This window comes from Podarcis muralis, chromosome 5 (genome assembly GCF_964188315.1).
Source record: "Podarcis muralis chromosome 5, rPodMur119.hap1.1, whole genome shotgun sequence".
NCBI lineage: Eukaryota > Metazoa > Chordata > Lepidosauria > Squamata > Lacertidae > Podarcis > Podarcis muralis.
This window is the reverse complement of record NC_135659.1, coordinates 16941205-16961012: the sequence shown is the minus strand read 5'-3', so window position 1 is coordinate 16961012 and position 19808 is coordinate 16941205. Positions and strand designations below refer to the sequence as shown.

At 43.8% G+C, this 19808-nt stretch overlaps 1 protein-coding gene across 2 annotated transcripts in view; it reads left to right on the top strand.

Annotated features, from left to right (window-relative positions):
* BRINP3 (BMP/retinoic acid inducible neural specific 3) overlaps positions 1-19808 on the top strand; it is a 258191-nt gene that overhangs the window by 119790 nt on the left and 118593 nt on the right. The window lies entirely within an intron of this gene.

The window sequence follows — 19808 nt, the reverse complement described above, 5'->3', positions numbered from 1 at the left end:
TAGGATTGTCCTGCCTGGTAGCTAATCTTAAAACATTATCTGCACTCAAGCCAAATACATAGATCCAGAACAATGAAGCCAGTGGCCTAAATTTCAGCAAAAGTGCAGTGTATTATATTTATTAATGGAACATTGGGGTTCAGGAAGAGATTTGTGAATGTACAGGGACACTCAGTAGCCTTGAGGCTTTTTTTTTTTTTTTTACAGTGCAACACTGCAGAATGTGAGTTTGAATTATTGTAGTCATTCATTATCCAACCATTCATTAACTGTGCTGTGCTGAAGATTACGTCTGTATTTTTTTTCAACCATTCTCCATCAATAATGGGAAAAGAATCTACATTCAAAAATTATTATGCGGGAAGGAAATATTCAGATCACATTTAAAGGTGAAATTACCCAATTCACACTTTCTGAAACAATACACGAACCTAAACAATTATTTTCTGAAACTCACACTCAGCCGAATTTTGCAATGCAGTTTTGCAGCCAAGTAATGTGTACAGAATGTATATACAAGAGTAAAGTATGCCTTTAAATGCATATATTAGTGAAAATACAAAATGCTTAATATTAAGGAAAATTGAGTAAATTAGGCATAATTACATATAAGATATATATATTGAGAGGAATTCACGCTAAAAGGCTCTAACTGAACTGTAGAGAACTGACTTTAAGATGCGAAAATGAGAAACTAAGAGAAACTGAAACGAGCGTATTCACCCATCCCTACAAGAGCCGTGCCTCAAACCAAAGGTCCATAATGTCCGCCATCTTGTTTGCCATAGCAGTGTGACTGATGCCTCCAAGGTCACAAGCAGGATATTAAGGATTTGTCTCATAGCAACTGCTATGCACAGCTATGCTCCTTCTGAGCATGGAACTTCCAGTTAACAGTCTGTGATAAATCTGTCCTCAGTACATTTATGTTAATTCCTTCATGCTCTTCTTGTGGGATTCTAAGAAAGATAGGCAGGGACAAAAATAGGATGGTGGACTAGATGTCTGTGTGGTATGGTTGAAGTGGACTCTTCCAATGCGCGCGCTCTCTCTCTCTCTAGCAAAATAGGAAAACAAGCCCCAAAAAGCACCCTCTATTCCCTCACTGGCAACCCACACTCGAGCTAAGTGGGGTGGGGGAAATGAGGTTTGAAATGTTGTGTTTATTTAAAATCTTTTAGTCGTGTAAATCAATGAAGATGGAAAGCTTCATTTAAAATGCTGACCTAGGGCAGGAGCATTTAGAGTACAAGCTCATCTCCTGTGATTTGAGATTAGCTTGAAAGCTTAACCCGAAGGCGGAGGGGAGGAGGGAACCCTATGTAAATAATCCAGCCAGACAAATATAGTTTCGCTTTCAGTGGACAAGCATATGGTTTGCTGACTCAGGAACCTGGCAAATTCAATGTATATTTGGGTTTCCTTTTCATATAATGGATCATACAGAACAAAATTCTAACAGGAGGCTTAAACTTGCCCTGTGCCAAAAGGTTATCCTGCATATTTTTTTCCTGGCCATGGATACCTATAAGAAAAACAACTATATTTGAAAAATTACAAAAGGAGAGAGCAATTTGGCGAAGTTCTCATGTGTGGGGTGCAGAGGGGGTTTTCTGTGTGCATACCTTACTTCCAAGGCAGGTTTGTGTGTTTGTGAAGGGAGTGGATCACAATTGTATTTCATTTTAGCAGGATTTGCATGTGTTCGACATTTGCTGCTGCAGATTAGTGTTGTTTTAATGTTGTTGGTGTTTTTTGTTTGGTTTTTTAAAAAGAAACTTGGACATCCCAACTGAAATATACCTCCCAAAAAAAGTGCTTCGGAGAGGATTCTTCCTCCCTCAATAAAACGCTCCAGATACATTTGGTCATCCTACCTCTTTCTCTTTTTCCTTCCTTCTTTCTCCTGTCTCATTCTCTTACAGGGTTTAATGCTGTTGACAGAACTGGTGTGGCCCACCTTAGGTCAAGTCCTGACCCAGTTCTGAGACCCCACAAGCCCAGGCAACAATGAAGTGAGACTGGAAAATATTTGAGAGTGGAATTTCCACCTGCAAACCCAAGGGATGCCTTAAAAGATGTACAGGGCTTCCTTAACAAACAAATTGATGTAGAAAGGATTCATTGCAATCCAGTGCAACATCAGTCAGGATGGCCTAAGGTGGGGTATATGATCAGTTGAAGGGGTTAAGTACTTTGCACCTGTACTTTTCAGCATCTATAGTTCTTGCTGCTTTGTACTGCAAAATTGCTAACAGAAAATGAAAGTGGTTTTCTGTTTTCTTCTAAAATCAGTGGCCTTGGTCCCTGATGTGCCGATTGATTTATATTAAACTAAAAATATATATAGATTAACACAATCACAACCAAAGGGGCTTTGATTGTATGATTTTCCTCTGTAATAGCGTCCCAGATGTCTGCATGCGCCTGAGTCTCTTTCTAAGCAACTGTTTTGTTGGCCCATTTGGGAGAGGTGCCATTGTACAACCTGTGGCTTTTCACCTGTGAGAATCTTCAAATGCCTTATCCTCCAAAGAGCTATGTCAATAAGGATAGAATTCTCTCAGCAGGGACAATGTGATATTTGTGGTCCTATCCTTTCTCATTTTCCTACCTATCATGTTTGAAAATTCACAATGTTAGACTATGCTGCCAAGTTTAACATGTTAGCCCTCATAGATATTTTCCCTGAATAGACAACTGAGCAACTCTGGAACTTTGTATAGGGAAACAGGAGAGTTAGGGGTACATCCCCCTCTCTTACACACACACACACACACAAAAACACAAGCTACAGCTTTGTGCAAATCTCCTCTAAAAGTTCTCCATTCTACATGTGGGCAGATAAATTTGTGGAGGGACTACAGTGGTGCCTCGCAAGACGAAATTAATCCGTTCCGCGAGTCTCTTTGTCTAGCGGTTTTTTCGTCTTGCGAAGCAACCCTATTAGCGGCTTAGCGGATTAGCGCTATTAGCGGCTTAGCGGCTATTGAAGGCTTAGTGGGTTAGCGGCTAAAAGGATATTAGCGGCTTAGCGGCTTAGAAAAAGGGGGGGGGAGCGGGAAAAAATCGCAAGACTCGCAAGACGTTTTCGTCTTGTGAAGCAAGCCCATAGGGAAATTTGTCTTGCGAAGCAACTCAAAAACGGAAAACCCTTTCGTCTAGCGGGTTTTTCATCTTGCGAGGCATTCGTCTTGCGGGGCACCACTGTATTATACTGAAATTCTCAATGGGAAGAAAAAACTCTCCAACTTTCAAGAGTAGCACTCAACATTAACACTAGAAGTAAGACAGTGTCTTCATAGATCAATAGATAGATAGATGATAGATAGATAGATTAGATAGATAAACACACATAAGCAGTTATTGCAATCACTAGTAGCCACAAGTATGCTGACAAACTGGACATCATTTTGTAATGTCCCTGATGTTCCGAACTCAGCAGTATTATATGTGTTGTGTGGGGCAAATGGCAACAACATACATACACCTGCAATGGTCGGGAATGATATTCAGAGAAAATGATGCGGGGGGGGGGGGGAGAGAAAGAAAAATCATTGTATTCTTCTGAGGAACAAACTGTCCTCTATGGAATTTTGGTTTAGCTCCACACCCAGCTCCCACCACCACCACTGATGCATAGATGCATAGACCCATGCATACATAGCCTATCTCAGGAGCTTGTCCTACACTCGAGTAGGACCCTGGCAGAGACACATGCCCGACTGGCATGTTCTCTCCCTCCTGGTCGATCGTTTGGGAGCTTCAAAAGCTTTCTTCCTCCCGAACATCACAGCGACCAATGCCAACTGACACCGGCACACTTAGGGATCTGCAGAGTCTTCGCAGCTTGTGTAACAGACCTCAGTGACTCAGCATTTTGGCTAATCTACTTTATTTACATATAAACACACACGGAGCACTTCAACATGGCTCCCTCCCTCTCTAGCATCAGACAGCAAAGAGAAAAAGAACAAAGGACAATCGTCCTACTTCACGGAACACAGTAACACAAACTTCCTGTCTCCGTCACTTCCCACTCTGTGGAGTCAAAACTTATACCGTCATGTGAAAGACAACAATCTCATGACTGTAATCATGGAGCAGGAATTCTAACAGGATACACATTCCTTCAGTTCTGTGGGACTCAGGCTATAATACTGATACGTCCTGTATAAATTGTAATGCACACATAGTCCTATGTCAGCAACCGGAGCTATACAGCAAATATGCATCGCAGGCATTGGGTAGCAGCCAAAAAGGAATAGGTCATTGATTGGACCAATTGTGTACACCCCAGTGTGAAGCCCCACCATGAGGATAAGATCAGTAGTTATAGACAAGTTGCTCTGAAGACACCGATTAATGATGTTATCTTGCAGAGCACAACTAAAGAGGGGGGAGCTGTCCAGCATATTCTGGGTGCTTATGCCATTCATTTGGGACAGTGGTGTCAACGTAAGGTCTATCCTACAGTCTACTCTGAAATTCCTTCTGATATGTAGGTGTTCTGTGGCAGGCTTGCAGGTGTTCTTTGACAGACAGATCAATGCAGAAAGGCTTCCCCGAGGGTTTGAAGCTTGAAAGCTACAAGACTAAGCAAAAACAGCAGATTCCATTCTGGGGAGAGTGGGGGTGGAGAGACCAAGCAAAGGTGTTCTCGTCCCTGAAATCGAGCTGCACAGAAAATAATCAATAGCGTAACTACTTTGGACTAGATATGAACAGTTACTGTAATGCCTCTTAATTAGCCAAATTAGGTCATGTTCCTTGTAAAGGGGTATGATTCTGGCAATTTTCCCATTTGCCAGAAATCCACAAAGATCAATGGAATAATTAAGGAGTGATGCATCATAGCAAGCCAAAAAATGATGTAGCTAATTTTTAAGAGGCTACAGACCATCAATACCATCTGGACAGTTGGCACTGGTAATTTTATAATGTCCCAGGGTCCCTTCCCCCTGAGTATTTTGATATAAAATGTGTACAAACAAAGCCCATAATGGCTACTCTCATTCCACTCTTTATTGAGGTCGACTACAATTAGCACACAAATTGAATCAGTATAAGTGTTTTCAAATGACTGGTTTCATTTTCTATTTTGAATTTTTAAAGTTGTTTTTAATTTTTGGTTTTAATTAGTATTTTTAATAGATATATTAATTAGTATTTCTAATTCATATTTTAACCTGTCTTCTGTAAACTGCTTCAAGGTCTGCCATTCTCATAAGTGGTGTATTTAGTGGAGGAATAAAGACTACAGTCTTGCGTGAGTTCCGAAGTTAACAAAAAAATCCAGTTGTCCACCCATATATTTTAACTAATTAATTAAGAGTGCATAATTCAGGCTGTGTTGGTTGATCCTAGTGTGCATATATGGTTGAAAAAGAAACAAATCCCTTGTTGGATCAGACCATGGTCAACTGGTCCTGGTGGGATGTAGTGAACAGAATGTATGGTAGGACTTGGGACAGAATTATTTCCTTTCCCCTGCATTTCGACACTTCTTCAGATATTATAAGCGAATTTTGCAAGAAGGTTCCTGAGATGGAGGAGGAGCATCTGTGTTTGGATACAACTGGAAACTAAATTTCAAGTGGCAGGAAAGAACATTACGTTAGGTAACCCACCCCAAACATGGCATGTGAAATGACATCGCAAAACTCTTGTGATTTTCTGAGTTAATGGGTTTGCATTTCCCGCCCTTTACTGAAAACAATTAGCATGGAACTTAGTTCTAAACATCCACTAGATTCCCAGAAGTGGCTTTTATATCAGGTGAAAGCTAGCATATTTACAAAGCTAAGCAGGGTACAGGATAGTTTCAAATGGGATGGGGGACCACACGTTGAGATTTATGCATAGCAGGGGGTTGGCCTAGATCGTCGCTTCCCAAACTTGGGTCTCCAGCTGTTTATGGACTGCAACTCCCATCCCCCTAGCAGCAAGACCAGTGGTCATGGGATGATGGGAATTGTAGTCTGAAAACTGCTGGAGACCCAAGTTTGGGAAACACTGGCCTACATGATCCTTGAGATCCCTTCCTTGGAATCCCTTCCAACTCTAAAATACTATGATTCTATAAATCACAATGCTCACTGGAAGGACAGATCGTGAAGCTGAGGCTCCAGTACTTTGGCCACCTCATGAGAAGAGAAGACTCCCTGGAGAAGACACTGATGCTGGGAAAGATGGAGGGCACAAGGAGAAGGGGGCGACAGAGGACGAGATGGTTGGATAGTCGCTTGGATAGTTTTCGAGGTTACCAGCATGAGTTTGACCAAACTGCGGGAGGTAGTGGAGGACAGAGGTGCCTGGCGTGCTCTGGTCGAAGAGTCGGACACGACTAAACGACTAAACAACAACAATAAATCACAGAAATTATCAGGTGAGGGAACATTGGGAAGATGGAATGAAATGCCATCTGAATGCAGCTTCAGGCTGCACAGCCTCAGTTCTATGCATATTTTTCTAGGAGTAAACCTCATTAAACACAGCAGAATTTACTCCTAAGTAAGAATACATAGGGTCAGTTTTCACGTAAACCCCTTTCAGTCCCCACTCCAAGGCAGCTTCATGCTTTAGCCATAATTTGAGTTCAAATCAGTCTAAGCCTGGTTCACATTAGTATGCTCATTTCCTGTTACTCGATGATTTGAAGGTGAACTGCATGATTTCTTTGAAAAGTATTTCATTAAAGCGCTCTATATGGCATTTGATCTGGGGCGGCTCATTTAAACATGCAAGACACCAGCTGGTTTTGTAATCATCCTTTCATGAAGAGCAAGTCAGCTGTGCCTCTCAAAACCGCAGTGCCACAGCCTGCTCAGGGTCTTCTCATGTGCTCACCCCATGACCCCTAGTTTATTTTCCCCTACTTTCTGGTATTTTAAAGTCTGAAACCTTCTGGTTCCTCCAAGCCTGCATTACCCCTTTATTGTACATAGGTGGTGTTTGTTTGTCTGGTAAACAATGGCACTCCCAACCTCAATATTGGAAATAGTTGGATTGCTGCTTGGGTTGCATACCCACCCCCATAGTCCTAGCTGTGAAGCATTTTGGGTAGAAATAACCTGCTTCCCAGGTTTAACATGGGGATAATATAAATTAATCCATATGCACTGCTCTGCACTCCTTGGAAAAATGTGTCTGATAAGTCTAAGTGCAACGGAAGTGGTTTGAATAAGCATTCTCTGCCCTTCAAAAACAGATGGCTCAGCATGAATGAATTCAGATATCTTCAACCATATTTTCTCCTTACCCAAATTTGTCCTTTTGCCAGAAGGGAACTTTTTCAGTGTGTTTGTGTGTTTAAGATGGGCGTGTGGGTGTCTGAGCAGAACGGTTAATATTGGCTTGCTTATCTTTCCTCCTCCATAACAAGCTTTGCGGATACAATTTTCTGGACCTTTGAGACCTTCGTTGTCACAGCCATGGCTGTGCAACTGAGATGTGGTGTGGCAGTATAAGCCATGATGGCAGGCTTGTTCCATGTAGCAAAATATATTCGTGCTCCTTTTTCTATTCCCTTTTGACAGTGTGCATCATTTGTTTCAGTTTCTCACACACGAGAGGTAGTTGTCACTGCTCGGTTGCTGTCAGAACCGCACATCATCCTTGAGTTAGGGGGAACATTTAAATTACAGAAAAGGCTGGAAGCAGTGGTGATTGTATCAGGAATGTCTTACAAAAGCACAGACATGCATTGAGGGGTGAAGTCCCTTCTGCCATTTGCAAAAGAAGGTGACTTTCTGCCCTCCCCTTTCCTTCCTAGGAAATGAGAATTCTACAAGTTTTGAGTGGTCTAGTTAAGCACAGTCAGTACCACAAGTAGCAAGTGTGACAATTAATCAGGAGGGTGGGACTGAGACTCGCAATATATTTGGTAATTCAGAGAATGTCAGGGTGGCTGAGTCTATGCTGTATACTGAAAAAGCTGGAGAAACAATGTGAATTCGCTATTAATCCAGCAGGTGACATATTTTACCACAAATTCAACAGTTAAATCTCAAGCAATTAGACCACTGACACCATTTGAAAAACTGATTCTGAATTTGACTGAACATCCACCCAAATATGATCAGTCCTGTACAAAATACTCACTGGCTTGGCTATTGGACAAATGCTTGGTATTAAACAAAATTGGGGGGGGGAAAGGACCTAGGTATAGAAATTGAAGAAGCAGATAGGAGCAATCTATGGACAAAAAATACTCCCTAAAATCAACACCATCAATTAGAGAAAATTATTTTAAGTTAATACATAGATTGCATCTAATACATAGATTGAACCCTTGCCTGTGTTGATTAACAAATTTTAATGGAACTCAACTTAAATTATTACACGAAGAACTTATAACTTTTCTTCTAGTAGCAGCCTGATTACTGATTACAGCAAAAAAACAAACAAACAAAAAAAAACACCTGGAGGGGTGGAAGAGGAAAACTGATTGTTTTGATTCTGTTTATGTTTATATTATTTTTTCTTGAAAATTAATAAAATGTTTAAAAATCAACATTGAATCGGGAATGCTTACCAAATCAGAGGCATAGAGTGAAGGGGGGAACCCTTCTGCAATTTGCATGAGCAGATGGCTTTCTGCCCTCTCGTTTCCTTCCTAGGAAATGAGAATTGTACAAGTTTCAAGTAGTCTAGTTAAGCACAATCAGTGTTTCAAGTAGCATGGGCTAAAATTAATCTGAAGGGTAGGACTGGGACTCGGGATATATCTGGTAATTCAGAGAATGTCAATGAGGTTGAGTCTTATGCTGTATACTAAAAACGCTTAAGGAAAATAAGTATATTTGGGTGTTACATATAAGTGTGGATTGAAAACATGGGTTGGCAGTCGGTATGTCTGTGTTGGCCATGCCCCCTCACTGTTCTGGTCAACAACTCAATCGGTTGGTGTTTTAAACATGTGGGAAATGAGGGATGACAACTAGGGGGTGAGGTGGAGATTCAGCATGGCTGCCCCTGCCCCCCCCCCATGTTTAAGGAAGACCTAAACATAATGCCAAAAGAAAGCTTCAGTCCTTGTGGATTCTGAGATGAATTGACCTGATCTGGAACACCCAAAATAATGTGCAGATCATAATTTAGTGATCCCTTGGCTTTGCTGTTGTTTAGTCAATTAGTTGTGTCTCACTCTTCATGACCCCTGTCTTCCACTGCCTCCTGCAGTTTGGTCAAACTCATGTTGGTTGCTTCTATAACACTGTCCAACCATCTCGTCCTCTGACGTCCCCTTCTCCTTGTGCCCTCCATCTTACCCAACATCAGAGTTTATTCCAGAGAGTCTTCTCTTCTCATGATGTGGCCAAAATATTTGAGCCTCAGCTTCTGGTTCTGTCCTTCCAGTGAGCACTCAGGGTTGATTCCCTTCAGAATGGATAGGTCTGATCTTCTTGCAGTCCATGGGACTCTCAAGAGTCTCCTCCAGCACCAGAATTCAAAAGCATCAATTCTTCGGCGATCAGCCTTCTTTGTGGTCCAGCTCTCACTTCCATACATCACTACTGGGAAAACCATAGCTTTCACTACACGGACCTTTGTCGGCAAGGTGATGTCTCTGCTTTTTGAGATGCTGTCTAGGTTTATCATCGCTTTTGTCCCAAGAAGCAGGAGTCTTTTAATTTCGTGGTTGGCTTTAGTACTTCACAAATGTTGTGATGCAGTTGTCAGCTCAAAAAATGTCACCTTTGCAAATACTATTTTGAAAGAAAACACATTGAAGAAGCCCTATAAAGTGTTCCTAGAAATAATAATATGTAATCACATGACATTATTATTGTCAGGAAAATTCCCACTCAATCATGTGGTGGGAATTGGGCTTCCCAGCAGCTCCGATTGGCTCTTATCTTTAAAGATGTTCTTGGGATTTCTTAAAGGGTGGGGGACGAAGAACAATGCTGTCAGACCACCTTGTAACTTTCAGCTTATGTCACATTTGAAAGTATACTCTCACAGCATAACCTCTGCCGCTCGATCTCCAGGAGGGTGTCCCCCAACCTCCGCCCCCACTGGAATTTGTCTGGGCTCAAATATGTTTAGAAATGTGCATTTTAGAGGGGAAAACATTAAATAAGCATTGAAGTATGTGTTAAAATGCTAATGTGTTTTGTGAGATTAATGCAAAAATGAGATGGAATCACCTTAGTTGTAAATGCACGAGAACGTCATATCAGGAAGAGACTAATTTGCCCATGCCTACTATTGACATGGGGACGCGGGTGGCGCTGTGGTCTAAACCACAGAGCCTAGGGCTTGCTGATCAGAAGGTTGGCGGTTCGAATCCCTGCGATGGGATGGGCTCCCATTGCTCAGTCCCTGCTCCTGCCAACCTAGCAGTTCAAAAGCACATCAAAGTGCAAGTAGATAAATAGGTACCACTCTGGCGGTAAGGTAAACGGTGTTTCCGTGCGCTGCTCTGGTTGGCCAGAAGCAGCTTAGTCATGCTGGCCACATGACCTGGAAGCTGTACACCGGCTCTCTCGGCCAGTAAAGCGAGATGGCCACTGCAGCCCCAGAGTCATCCGTGACTGGACCTAATGGTCAGGGGCCCCTTTACCTTTACCTTTACTATTGACATACCAGGATACTATACCTTCCCATCCCTAACCTTGCCACTGCCCAGTCCCAACCCAGTAAGCTACAGTCATGCCGGTGTGGGTATGACAGCTTTATGTCACTGCCCTCAACACCCCACCCACTTCTGGATATTAGCTTTGGTAACTACCAGGTTGAAATGCAAGCCAATATCCAAGGCATTTGAAAATGATTCAGATCGAATGCAGCTGCCCATTGATTGGGAGTGAGCCCAGTGGTGGAGCTTCATGCTCCGGCACCGGGGGGTGGAGAGCAGGCGGGGCAGGGCTGGCGCGCACCCTGGGGGCGGGCAGCTATGATGGCACCCCACCAGGATTTCGCTGCTGGGGGCAGTGCGCTCCTCCCCACACCTCCTCCTCCTCCAGTGAGTGAGTATATAACCATTTGAAAGGCTGCACTGGCTTTCAGTTTGTTTCTGAGGGAAAATTAGATGCATGCATGTTTAGCAAACATACACTCACCCATTTAGGTATGTGTGAATTTTCAACACCAAATGTAGGAGGGGGGCACCTTCTGACTTCCCTACCCTGCCTTAACTGGGGTGCTTTCAGCTGTCCATACACACGCTGAGATACTTTCCACTTTACTGAAAGCATCCCAGCATAGCAAAGTAAGATGAGAGCAAGGTGTTGGCTGTGCTTCCCTCCTCTATGCCTTGAGAACCTTTCATACGATAACAGTCTCATTATAAAACTCCCTCCACACAAAGCTCAGCAGACCAGTTCTGATTTTCTTTTCAGGGGTTGAAATCTTTTGATTGCAGTAGGTGTTGATGGGTAATACCTTATTTTTAATTGTGAATTGTGGCCTGATTTCAGACGTGGAATGTCGATAAGTAATCCGAGATTGCTTCTGATTCACTGTTTGCTGTTCACTTTGAGGTTTTTGACCGTAGCTGCTTTTTATGTGGATGGGTTTTATTGTTGCTTAAAAAAAAGATAAGGACACGAACAAAATAAATGTTCATCTACATATATGTTATAGAGTATGGCTAATGCGATTTGAGTGGTTAGCATCCAGCGCCAGCAGGGGATTTTTGTGCATTGACAGATGATATGGATAACTGACAAATGATTTGGGGCAACGTAAACTGATCAGACATTCTGTTCACTTGTCTGCTCATTATGCATAGTCTCTAAGTAGATTATGTATGTTGCTCAGCAAAAAAACTGCATAGTCCCCAAAATAGACACATGCTTTTAGACTGATGTTGTTTGTGTGCACTTAGAGAAGTGCAAAGTGAAGTTGTTTCTCCTCAGGTGCTTCTCTTTCCCCCACCTCCAGCTCTTCATATCAGCACTGCTTCATTAGTTTCAGATTAATTTCTGTTTGTATAAAAAGGTAAAGGTAAAGGTGCCCCTGCCCGTACGGGCCAGTCTTGACAGACTCTAGGGTTGTGCGCCCATCTCACTCAAGAGGCCGGGGGCCAGCGCTGTCCGGAGACACTTCCGGGTCACGTGGCCAGCGTGACATCGCTGCTCTGGCGAGCCAGAGCCACACACGGAAACACCGTTTACCTTCCCGCTAGTAAGTGGTCCCTATTTATCTACTTGCACCCGGGGGTGCTTTCGAACTGCTAGGTTGGCAGGCGCTGGGACCGAACAACAGGAGCGCACCCCGCCACGGGGATTCGAACCGCCGACCTTTCGATCAGCAAGCCCTAGGCGCTGAGGCTTTTACCCACAGTGCCACCCGCGTCCCTTCTGTTTGTATACACACCAGCAATGCTGTTTTCTGGGAGGACGCATACCCCTAAATATTTTGCAGTGCCCCAACCGACTGACCGACATGCGAGCTGTCTCCACAGTAGCAGCGCGGAAGTACTGCATGCACAGCTTCACTAAGAGCCAGGGCATCTTTCCTCAACAGCCACAGTTGTGTGTTCAGACCCAGAGACCTCCCCCTTAAATAAAGACACATTTGACTCAAATTGTAGTTTTGGTTTTTGGCAGAATTTAGGCCACAACTTTATTGATTACAGAAAAGTGAGTGGTTTCATAGGCTCTGGTTTGACTAGCTCCCTACACCCTTGCAGGGAGCGCTGACCCAGAGCTCTATCATAGGTCAGCCTAGGGTGAACACCTGAGGCAGGTGAAAAGCCTGGGAGCAGACTCTATTCACTCCCCAGATGCTCCCCTGGACTCAGGCACGGGCACAATCCACTTTCGGGGGTTGACCAAACCAAGCTGAGTACCTGGATTCCTTTAACGGAATACCCTTCACATAGGAATGGCGAGATCATTCTCCCATCCTTATCACATGAACCAGTGCCTATCCGCAACCTTACAAGTTGTGACGAATTCCTACATGGCAGGTGAAACCCAAATGGCCACAGCCAATCGGCCAAGTGGGGGAAATTCCTGCCGTGCCTTCGTCCCAACGACAGACGGCACACGACGGCATAGCAAGGTCAATCGCAAAATGCCCTAAAATTAGGGAGAGGTAGGTGGGTGTTCTGAATGCACGAGCCAAAAGAGGAAGCTCTGGGTCACATGCATGGGTTTATATAGGTCCCTCGATCTGTTTACACTGCACCCATTGGCCAGATAACACCCAGCAACGAGGGACCTACCACTTGGGTGTTGTGGCAATCCAATAGACCTGCCCACAACCAGGAGGTCAGTCTGCAGGTCTCATTGCAACACATGTCCTCTTTTAGGGAGGACACAATCTGCAGCAGGAGGAGAAGCTGGCTGCAGAAGCAGCTCTACTCTCAGCCACCTCCGCCCCATTCATGTAGGCCCGGCAAAGCCCACTGCAGCTGTGGGAAGGTCCAGTGCAGGCCATGGAATATTGAGGAGGCCCAGCCTCCTCCTCTAAATTTTTTTGGGGGGCTCAACCCCTCAGACCCGCCCCCCCCCCCTTGATGGTGCCTCTGCACCAGAGGACATTGACAGTGTGGGGATATCTTGCCTCTATGCATAGGAGTTCACACCTTAGCTAGAGAGAACCTAGGAATGGCTTAAGGACTCCATACGGCATGAAGCTGGTTTGAGAAACAGCACATCAAACAGTTGCACTTTATATATATATATATTAAATAATACAATATACATATGCACTTTGGAAAACATCATGCAAACATGGATGGAAAACTCAGCCTTAGAAATGTAGCGAGAGCACAGCAAAGGGAAGTGTGAACATTGCTTTAGTCTTCGTCAAAGAAAAGACTTCATACGAAATGGTTTGCACTCAGTCCTCTGCCCAGAAACTAGCTGGAAGCCCCTGTGCCCAGATGTGATGTGACCATTCATTATGACAAGCCCTGGACAATAGTCATAGCTTTAAGACAGTGCATGCTATAATAATAATAATAATAATAATAATAATAATAATAATAATAATAATAATAATAATAATAATTTATATCCCACCCTCCCCAGCCGAAGCTGGGCTCAGGGCGGCTAACATACTTAAAGAGTTCTTTTAGTGAAGGGTTAACTAGTCAAATGGGCACTTCCAGTTGATGCTAATGGAGTGGTTCTTACGGCCCCCTGTTCCCATAGCAAATGAATGGACTGGAGTGGTAATTCAGCTTTATATGTTATACCGTACGTAGTTAGAAATTGCTCAGTGTCGGAATATATGCTCAAAGCATTGACATGTTTTCAAGAATTATAATGGCCTCCTTCATTTAATAGGAGCCATTATTAGAATGCTCTGCTTCACTTAATAGGGATCATTATTTTTTCCCTTTTTATCTAGAGTGTCTTCCACCATACAAAACACTTGTCATGAACTGTATATTGCTCCATGCTACGGCTGTTGATTGTCTCCAAAACTCATTTTATTCTGAAACCATTATCAAGTGCAATTAATTCTCCTGAAGCCCTGCACTTCCCCCCGTCAGCAGGAGGCTTCGTGGCATTGCATTAAATTCGCCAATAGCTTCTCCGGAGCTGTAACATATATCTCTTTGAACATCTGGTGGTAGCTGCAGCAAGGAACCGTTTCATAGGAAACATTTCTTGGGCTTAGTAAATGAAATTTCTGATGATGAGCTTCACTTTGTATAGGACTTCGGCTGTTCATTGATTAGTGTGTCAATTACATTGAAATTAATGTGCATATAATCCAACTTGTGTGTACATGTTTGTGCAAGCGTGCACATGTGTGCTTGCACACATATATCCCCCTTTTAGGAAAAGGCTCCCCAATATGTTTTCATTGAAATATTCACTACAGCATGCAAAAAGCCAGTACAGTGGTACCTCAGGTTAAGTACTTAATTTGTTCCGGAGATCCGTACTTAACCTCAAACTGTTCTTAACCTGAAGCACCACTTTAGCTAATGGGGCCTCCTGCTGCTGCCACGCCGCCGGAGCATGATTTCTGTTCTCATCCTGAAGCAAAGTTCTTAACCTGAAGCACTATTTCTGGGTTAGCGGAGTCTGTAACCTGAAGCGTATGTAACCCAAGGTACCACTGTGGTTAGAATCTTCTGGCCTTCACAGGCTTGTCACTAACAAGTTTCCTGGTCAGTATTGCCTAAATCTGCCTTTGATTAATATTGATGTTTGCTAGCATTAATATCACTTTACAGACATAATGAGGCTATTGTTAATGAGGCTTAGCACTGCTAATTGCACAGCCATCTTAATCTTCTCACAATAGACTTTTGATGCAACTCTTACAAACCCTTCACTCAGAATACATGCTGTCTTTTGGACACAGAGTGCATTCGTTTATATAAGGACTAGGAATGGCAAAGAGGTGGCGTACTGGCATTGTGCGAAAGGATCTCATTCTTACGAAGTCTCTGTCATGGAATTCTACTCAATATTGATCCAGAGCAGAATCCAATGTATAGTTAGCAGAGTAACAACTTAAACATGTTGCAGGATTCCCCAAAAATAGACCAGAGGCCATTGTATTTCATCCAGCAGAGCTTTACTGCTACTGAAGGCAAATGAGCACAATGGTCACAAATCCAATACATTCAGGACTGGCACTGTCCATAAGAAATCCAGTTGCAGCAGACTTAACTTAGACTTACAGTAACTTATAACAAGTCTAAACCTTAACACTATCTATGTTCAGAACACAACACCAGAAGGAAGAGAGATAAAAAGTGTTTCCCAGGCTCCTTCTGGCCCTACTTTTATAGTCAGCATGACCTTTGCGAAAAAGATAAGAGAACCAGTTTAAACCAGCTGTGCTCACCTTCTTTGAAGGAATAACCCAAACACCATGAAGTTTCTTTCACACAGAGAAGCTTCCAGGACCCTCTTGAATTAAGAAGAATAGAAAAGATCTCTACACATCAGATCAATACTTTCTGTACTAAGAAATGCAAACTGACAGTCTCATCTATATGCCTCTCTCATATTGTATATAAGCTCATGGTGCATTCTCAGTCTGTGAGTTTTATCAGCTGAGTCTGGATGAAATGTGCTCCTCGGCCTTTGACTGGCACCATAACGCTCTTCTGCATGCTGGGAATCCATACTCCCAATATGCTCAGAGTAAACTCATGTTGGACCTTGCCAACAAAGGTCCATATAGTAAAAGCTATGGTTTTCCCAGTAGTGATGTATGGAAGTGAGAGCTGGACCATAAAGAAGGCTGATCGCCGAAGAATTGATGCTTTTGAATTATGGTGCTGGAGGAGACTCTTGAGAGTCCCATGGACTGCAAGAAGATCAAACCTCTCCATTCTGAAGGAATGGAGCCCTGAGTGCTCACTGGAAGGGCAGATTCTGAAGCTGAGGCTCCAATACTCTTCATGAGAAGAGAAGACTCCCTGGAAAAGACCCTGATGTTGGGAAAGATGGAGGGCACAAGGAGAAGGGGACAACAGAGGACAAGATGGTTGGACAGTGTTCTTGAAGCTATCAGCATGAGTTTGACCAAACTGCGGGAGGCAGTGGAAGACAGGAGTGCCTGGCGTGCTCTGGTCCATGGGGTCACAAAGAGCCGGACATAACTAAATGACTAAACAACAACAAACTCATGTTCCGAGTGTGGATCCTTATTCAGACAAAGTTGCCCTCATCACACATTGACCAAACACAGGGATTGCCAGTGTGGTGCCTTCCAGGCATAATTGGATTCCAACTCCTATCAGTCCCAGTCAGCAAAGCCAATGGCCAGGAATGGTTGGGAGGTGCAGCCCAGTGACCTGGGAGGGCCACAAAGCTTGCTCTATATGGCCTAGGGCCCACGTACCTATGGGACCGCCTCTTCTGGTATGCCCCACGAAGGACCTTAAGGTCTATAAATGACAACATTTTGCAGGTCCTAAGTCATAAGGTGGTTAGGTTGGTCTCAACTAGGGCCAGGGCCTTTTCAGTACTGGCCCCAACTTGGTGGAACGTTCTGTCACGAGAGACTAGGGCCCTGCAGGACTTGGCATCTTTCCACAGGGCCTGCAAGACAAAGGTGTTCTGCCTGGCCCTTGGTTTGGACCCTTATGTTTCCCTCCCCTTGTGGTTTTGACTTTTAAAATGAGGATGCATTTTAAACTGCATTTTAACCTGTATTTTAAATAGGTTTTTTTTTCTTTTTCTTTTTTTCTTATTATGTTTTTACTGCAATGTTATTGGTGTTAGCTGCCCTGAGCCTGGCTGGCTCTGGCTGGGGAGGGCGGGGTATAAATAAAATTATTATTATTATTATTATTATTATTATTATTATTATTATTATTATGAAGAAGGGGAAGCTCACACATTGTCTCCACTCCTGCCCTCCACATGCTCAGCTGAAGGCTGAATTATAGCCTACTTTAATGCAATTAATTGGGACGCGGGTGGCACTGTGGGTAAAACCTCAGTGCCTAGGGCTTGCCGATCGCATGGTCGGCGGTTCGAATCCCTGTGGCGGGGTGAGCTGCCGTCTTTCGGTCCCAGCTCCTGTCCACCTAGCAGTTCGAAAGCACCCCGAAGTGCAAGTAGATAAATAGGTACCGCTTTATAGCGGGAAGGTAAACGCCGTTTCCGTGTGCTGCGCTGGTGCCGGCTCACCAGAGCAGCTTCGTCATGCTGGCCACGTGACCCAGAAGTGTCTCCGGACATCGCTGGTCCCGGGCCTCTTAAGTGAGATGGGCGCACAACCCTAGAGTCTGTCAAGACTGGCCCATACGGGCAGGGGTACCTTTACCTTTACCTTTAAATGCAATTATTCACACATGGGCTCTATTTCCACCTTCACTGAATGGACAGAAGTCTGTAGCAGGAACTCGGTGTGTGTGATCCTACCCCTGTCTATCTGTGCCTTTCATCTGGACAGGGCTTGTGTGAAACAGCCCTCAGTTACAGCAGCAGGCTCAAAGGAAGAAGAAAAAATCCAGAAGATTTAAAATATCCATATTTAAATGACATGCTTCAAGTGTTATTTCTCTGTCAAAACAGTTTTATCTCAGTGACACCTTCAGGTTCCAGAAAAGTGAAGCAGAAATTTTGCTATGCTCTTGAGGGGTGGCAGAACTATCAGTGAAGTTCTTAATAACGTTCAGTTGTTAAGTTAATCAGTGAATAGACAAATTAGAATACAGTGGTACCTCGGGTTAAGAACTTAATTCGTTCTGGAGGTCCATTCTTACCCTGAAACTGTTCTTAACCTGAGGTACTATTTCTGGGTAGGCAGAGTCTGTAACCCGAAGCGTCTGTCACCTGAAGTGTCTGTGTGTGATAGGGATTGCTGGATGCAGGGGTGGGGGCAGTAAAACTACAAAGTGAAAGCTGCTCCCCCCAAGCTCCTCTTTTCCCATGGGAAATGGCACCTTTTGAATTATTATTCTTATTTATTGAATTTATATACCGCCCTACATCCAGAGGTCTTAGGGTGGTTTACATAAAAAGATCACAGTACAGTGGTACCTCAGGTTACAAACTTAATTTGTTCCGGAGGTCCGTTCTTAACCCAAAACCATTCATAAGCTGAGGCGCGCTTTCGCTAATGGGGCCTCCTGCTGCTGCTGTGCCACCAGCACACGATTTCTGTTCTTATCCTGGGGCAAAGTTCTCAACCCAAGGTACCACTTCCAGGTTAGCAGAGTTTGTAACCCAAAGTGTTTGTAGCTCGAGGTGTTTGTATCCCAAGGTACCACTGTATATAAAATAAAAGCAATAACCCAATAATACCCCTCCCCCCACAAAGAGCCACATTCCAAAAGGGTATGGGATGTTGATCAGGTCAACCAAAGGCTTGGTTAAAAATGAATGTTTTTGCCTGGCTCCTAAAGATGTATAATGAAGGTGCCAGGCAAACTTCCCTGGGGAGAGCATTCCACAGATGGGGAGCCACTGCAGAGAAGGCCCGTTCTCATGTTGCCACCCTCTGGACCTCTCGAGGAGGCGGCACATGAAGGAGGGCCCCAGATGATCTCAGGGTGATTTTCACAGAGACTAAGATGCTTAGCAGGAAATGGTTAAATCATCTTTCTCACACATGTTCCTTTTCCCCCCTTGGTAGCTGTTGTTATAGTAATATTATGAGTTGGGATAGGAGGTGGGTAGGCTGTATTCCAAGATCCTTCTAATCACTGGATCCGGCAAATGTTAACATATAAGCCAGACTAACTTCCTGGTGAGGTGATCGCCTGGGTGATGAGCCATTAAGCGAACAAAAAAGAGGTGTCAGGCAGCAGGTAGACAGAAGGGCAAAAGCAGACTTGAGAGAGATATGAGCTAGAAGCAAAGCAGCAAGCTGGGAACTGAGAGAGTCAGAGGGATGTTTGATTTCTGTTTGAATCCATAGATAGCTCAGTTGGTTAGTTCATGGTGCTGAAAACACCAAGGTTGCAGGTTTGATCCCTGTATGGGACAGCTGCATATTCCTGCATCATAAGGGGTTGGACTAGATGATCCTAAGGGTCCCTTCCATCTCTACCATTCTATGATTTCATCTAAGGCGATGGGGGAAGCAAGGCCCTTTTGGGGTGTTAACGCTGTGAGCCCCTCCCACATAGGCTCAGGTAGCAAATAGGTGCAAATACAGTGGTACCTTGGTTTAAGAACAGTCCTGTTTACGAACGATTCAGTTTAAGAACTCCACAAAACCGGAAATTTGCAAACTTTACCTTGGTCTAAGAATGGAATCCAAACAGTGGAAGGGCACCGGCGGTGGGGGGCCTCATTAGGGAAAGCGTGCCTCGGTTTAAGAACAGTTTCGGTTTAAGAATGGACTTCTGGAATGGATTAAGTTCGTAAACCGACGTACCACTGTAAACCCTATATCACAAAGATACTACAGTTTCTGCT